The following is a 6,000-nucleotide window of genomic DNA, read 5'->3' on the forward strand; positions in this document are numbered from 1 at the left end:
AATATAATATAATATTAATTAATATAGTTAGAGATAAACGCATAAATTCAAATTTAATTAATAATTATATATAACAAATATAAATGTATCAAATAATATAATAAATATAATATTATTTAATATCGTTAGAGATCAAACGTATAATTTAAAATTTAATTAATAGTAAATTACTTTTTGAGTCTCTATGTTTTAGTGGTTTTAACCACTTGAATTCAAAATCAAAAAAATTTAACGCCCTGGATCTCTAACCGCTCATTCACAACCCCTGTAAAAAATTCAAAAAACCTTTTGTAAGGCCGAGTTTTCTAGTTCTCACAACTTGTAGAAATTTTCATTTTACCCTAACCATATATATTTGTTAAGACAAAATATATTATTTGGATATAAACAATAATTACTAATAAAATATCAAATCACATGTACAAGTACTTATAGTATATAACTTATAAGACTAAAATTACAAGCGGGTTATCTAAATAAAAGAGAACACTAAATGGTTTTCAAAAGACATATTTTTTTTGTTATTAAGTATATAACATTGTATTTAGTTAAACCGTGTAATACACGTGTTCAATATTTTCTTTCAATTTTAAATTTATGTTAATATCAATATGTTTTAATCTTAAAAATGGTGCTAATAATATTGAGTTTTAAAAATTAAACTTAACAAGCAACAACTGAATTACATCTCAATCAAAAGCAACCACTAATATTATGATCTTGTCTATTTTGCAACAAAATCTAAATCTAATCTAAATATGATAATAAGCGAAGGGAATGAATAGTGCCAAAACACCCTGTCACTATTTCATTGGGCCACACATAAACAGATCCATTAAAGGCCACGTTATCCCCACGCGTCTCTTCTTTGAGACCTTCCTGCCACGATTCACCTGCATTTCCAAAGAATATTGAAAAGGGGAGCGACATGGAGATGCGTCAGCGGTTACTACTTCGCCGATATCGGTGAACGGCGTCTTTTACTCCAGATTCCAAGTCATCCGGTACCTCGTCAGCTCATCTCCATTGTTGATCATCTTCATAGAAACTTTCGCCGATCGACTCTAATTTTAAGTTGATTTTGATAGATTCGCCTTTAGGGTGTTGCTGCGCAACCAAAACCTATCTCAGTTTCTATCAATATTAGGTTTACCAGATCGTATCTGTCTTAATTTGATTTGTGATTGTTTTGTTGGATTAGACGGTGATGATGAACGGGTTGGATTCCGGTAAGATAATACTGTGTCGTTGTTGTGTAATTTGACCCAATTCTGGGTGTTTCCGATTAATGGCAATGCGACATCATTTGTTTGGGGAAGTTAGGGTATAATAAATGACAATGTCTTTTTGGAGGATTCGATGCTGTGTTGAACGGTGTACCATGTTCATAATTTGGGAATGTCTCTACTCAGCAAGATATAGGTTTGTTCTAATGTTTCATAGTGAATACTTTTTTTTTTCTGGATGCTTAATCTGTTTCTCGATGACTGTATTCAAACTCAAATAGTTACCAGATTGTTATGATTCTTAAGTTTTATGCATATGTAAATTAATTAATTTATTTATTTTTTTATGGTTACTGATGGAAGAACTTAATATAATTTGTTGACAAATGTGCTATTTTGGGGGAAAATTAGATGGATGTAGATATTGAGGATGATGAAAATAAACAAGTCGAGTGGTACATTTCTATAGGTATTATACTGTTGGTAACCCCTTTTGGAGAGCCACAAAAGGCCATGGATGAATACCAGGCACAAATCGCAAGTTTGGTGAAAGAAGATGAATATTCGAAGATTAGTTGTCGACTTTTACATATATTCCGTATAGTTTATAAACTTTGTATAAAATCATATATTTATTGACTGATGGAGATGATTTTTTTTGTTATAAATGTATATGAGTCTACTTCATTTAAGTTTTAAACGTAAACAATGATTATAAATTTTATTATGGTCAAAGCTGTGTAATACAATATGCTATATTTGTTGGATGAAATGTGGCAGGGATGATATCAGTATGGTATTGATGTCGAACCTCAAAAAATCATTTTGGGATACCATTGTTAGTCACAACAGTTTCTTTAAAACACTCAAGCTAAATGTTATAAGACTAAGATTCTATTCTATGGTTTCGCAGATTCGTACTTTTTTTTATAAAAGGGAGGACGAGGAACTAACTGACGAGAAGAATTACTTTGAAGGATTATGCACGCCCAGGTGTGTGTTAGAGCTTCGCATGAGTCTCAGGTGATTCCTGTTAGCCTTCAATCGTTTAAATTTTTTTAGTTGTTGGTTGTGTGTCTTCCGTGTTTAAGGTTAGCCAATGAGACTTTAAACAAATTATTTCTTGAACATTGTTATTGACAATGAGATATGTTTCCAACGGGTTCATATCACAATCTTTCATGATTAGTAAAATGGCGGTGGTGATTGACAGTTGCGACGGTAGCAAGGGTTCTCATTCTTAGCATATTTTAATACACACTTTTCTATTGAATGAACCATATGAATTTCAAATCTAAAGCATTAAACAAAAAAAGGTTTCTAACTTTACGAGTTTCAGTCAGTCCGGTATCTATTTTTTTTATTTTGTAATAATATGGAGAAACATGTTTTAATATGAAACTGTTTCAACTTTGACCAGAGGATAAACATGAGAAAGGTGAACCAACCAAAAGATTTGGAGTTGCTATTCCGTTCAAAGAAGTGATGAAAATGGATCTTTTATCACACTTATTGTGTCCAATTAAAGAACCGGAAATTGATCATCACAGGTACATTTAATTCAAATTACATCTGTTCCTTTTTTTTATCTAATAGTAAGAGAAAATGAGTAAAAGTGTATTCGCATGAAATGAGATAAGCATTGTTCTAGGCAGACCTTATGAGTTGTTCAATAAGTTTGCTTGTAGTTAATGATGGAGATTACTAATGTTATGGAGGTTGTTGGGTCAAGGTGGGTTTGGGTTAGGGTTAGGATGGGTTTAGGTCAGGATGGGCAGATTAAAAAAAAGGATCAGAATGGGTTCGGGTCAGAAACCCAGCCAGTTGTTAGATGGTCAATTTAGTCCGCATATGTGAGTAAAAAATTGATCAACCGAAAAAAGACGCAATTCATTAATTCTTTATTTGATAATCTTTTTTGGTTTGGTTATGCTTAATTACATACATCTACAAACGGAATTAACCAAACCGGGATGCTTCTTTTTTAGTGCTTTCACACATGATTGGTGTATTTGGCCAGTGAGTTGGTTTTTTTGACTTTGTTCCATAAACCATTTTTTTTAACTTCTCATGCCTGAAACCCGCATGTTCCTGCAAGTATATTGAATGTTATTTCCACCTTAATTTTTTGTAGGTAGATAACAAACATTTCAAAACACACTTATTATGCATTACCTGCAGATGATAAAACTCCCCCATCCAAGAAAGGCAAGAACCATAGCAGGAGCTAGAACATCAAACACCCATTTATCAACAAGAACCAGGAACCAACATTTTTCTAACAACTGATGTATTGTGAATGAAAATATAAAACCCCCATCCCACTGCCAAGACAAAAATACCAAACGCTACGTAACGCACGATAAGCAGATCTCTGTGTCCAAGGTTTTGAAAGATATAAAAAATTTGGCGTTTATGTGCGTCAAAAGCCAATCAAAGGCTGATGCTCTCTTTGGGATATTTGGTGTAGGTTTAGCTTGGAATGTCTAAAGTGATAGGATGGGATGTATTTGTTGTTGTCAGGTTATGTGGTTGCTGGCTTCTCCTGTTTTGATGCTACTGTGGTAGTTTCTTTTGGCGGATGTAATAGTTAGCTTCCTACCAACTCTTTTGGTTTTGTAATAAAAAATTCCGGCGGTTTTATTTCGAGTTACTTTTTGTTATTTGAACGATTTGAGTTAGCGTGCCGCAACGCGCACGGAGTATAAAACTAGTTTAAGTTATAAATGAAAACGGTAAAAAAGTTTGATAAAAAATTTAGACACTTTTAAAAAAATCTAATTAAAAAAATTAAAAACTCAACTGAAAGTACCCTACACAAAAGTCAACCTAACGACCATATTTTAAAGGAGTCAAGCTACAAGAACTATTTCCGCTAGATTTTTTTTCGATCATGTTGTTTCACTCTAACGACCATATTTTAATGGAGTCAAGCTACAAAAGTCGACTAAGGGGCTGTTTGGCAACTTCTAAATGGTTAAATGCTGAATCAGTAAGAGGTCTGAACCATTAAATGCTGAACCAGTAAGAGGTCTGAACCATTAAGAGGTAGTATATTATGCTTAACCATTCAGAAGCAAATGTCTAACCAATTCAGATTAGAGGTCTTAACCATTCAGACTCTGTATAAAACTTAACCATTCAGAACTCTGTATAAAACTTAACCATTCAGAGGCAAATGTCTGAACCATTCAGACATCTGCTTACGAAACAAACAGTCTGAACCATTAAGTACTGAACCAATAAGAGGTCTGAACCATTAAGAGCCTCATTAATAGGTAAACAGACAGCCCGTGTAATACACGGGGTTGTAAGCTAGTACGATTATATTGGAAAACCACCCAACTTTCTTTACACACTACACCATTCTCCATCACATCACTTCTAATAAGAAAAACTAGTTTCGGTAATGGTAATCGAACCAAACACCATACCAACACCACTTTTCATTCACCATTATGCCTACTAACCCACTTAAAACTAATAAGGTTAATCTATAATGAAAATGAAATATATAATTGATTATGTAAATGTTAGTTTTGGATAAAAGAAGATGAAGAAGAATAAGATAAACCTGTGAACTGAGTAAATAAAATAATTAATGAGTCTGATTACTCACAAAGGCTCAGAATGCTCAGTTGGATCAAATTTTGGTTTACAAAACAGAGGTCACAATTTCAAATCCTACTAGAGACATATTTTTTATCAGATTAACATCAGATTTCTAATGAAAATTAGATTTACCTAAACCAAGCATAAATCATTAAGTGGTTCACTAGTTAAGGCTCTAACTTATAACCTAGAGGCTTTGGGTTCAAATATTGCAAGACACATTCTTTTTAATATATCGTATTTGTCTTTTAACACATCAGATTTACATTTAAACCCATCAGATTTTTGGCTAAACCCATCAGATTTCAAAATGTGTATCAAAAAGTGGTATAGTCCAACTGTTTAAGTCTTGGAACTTAGAAACTAGAGGTTGGGGTTTAAACTTACCTGTGACATTATTTATATTAGATTTTTTCCCTGTTCTATAAAATAAGAATTTTGACCAAGGATTATTAATAACATCAGATTTTTTATTTAAATAATCAGATTATACAAGATAAACATAAAGGACTAAGTAGCTCATTGTTAAACTTTTTTAACCTTTAGGTCACAAGTTCAGATATTGTGACTAACATTTATTACAATTAACTTCTATTTTATTTAAACATATATTTATTGTTTATTTACTTATTTTATTACGATTATACAACTAAAAATAACATTATATTTCATTAGTAAATCCAAATATAAATGTACATGTATAGATAATAATTATTTCTTTCTTTTAATTTAAGCAAAACTAATATGTATATATAATTTCTTAAACAAACTTGAGCATTTAAACTAGACATGGATCTCTCAAACAAATATATACTTTATATGTACGAACACAACCTTTTGAAATATATGGACGCGATGTAGGTTTATAAGAACACGCTTAAACAAGACTACTTTTGTAAACAACAAATCAAGCATCAAGGTATGGATCCTTACCTTTTCTCCTTTTGTTATTTGGTTCGATTATTTATAAACCCCATTGATTATCATTTTCTTTTGTAACTCCTAACGTCTTTGGAATATCAATTCGTTTGACTGCTCGTTCATTTCCTTTTTTAGACTTTAAGTCGACTTGATATCATGCGGTAAGATTATGATTATATTGTATCCATTATCACATTTTATGATATTGATTATATGGTTACTGTTAAACTGGGTTACTGTT

The 6,000-nt window shown here is 31.8% G+C and overlaps 1 long non-coding RNA gene across 1 annotated transcript; it reads left to right on the top strand.

Moving 5' to 3' along the window:
- The first annotated feature begins 786 nt into the window (after window positions 1-786).
- LOC110890704 lies at window positions 787-3,889 on the top strand. Its single transcript, XR_002564701.2, has 4 exons — window positions 787-1,422; window positions 2,140-2,249; window positions 2,647-2,776; window positions 3,408-3,889. It is a non-coding gene; the product is annotated as an uncharacterized LOC110890704 (long non-coding RNA).
- Window positions 3,890-6,000: the final 2,111 nt, after the last annotated feature.

Source organism: Helianthus annuus, chromosome 11 (genome assembly GCF_002127325.2).
Source record: "Helianthus annuus cultivar XRQ/B chromosome 11, HanXRQr2.0-SUNRISE, whole genome shotgun sequence".
Taxonomy (NCBI): domain Eukaryota; kingdom Viridiplantae; phylum Streptophyta; class Magnoliopsida; order Asterales; family Asteraceae; genus Helianthus; species Helianthus annuus.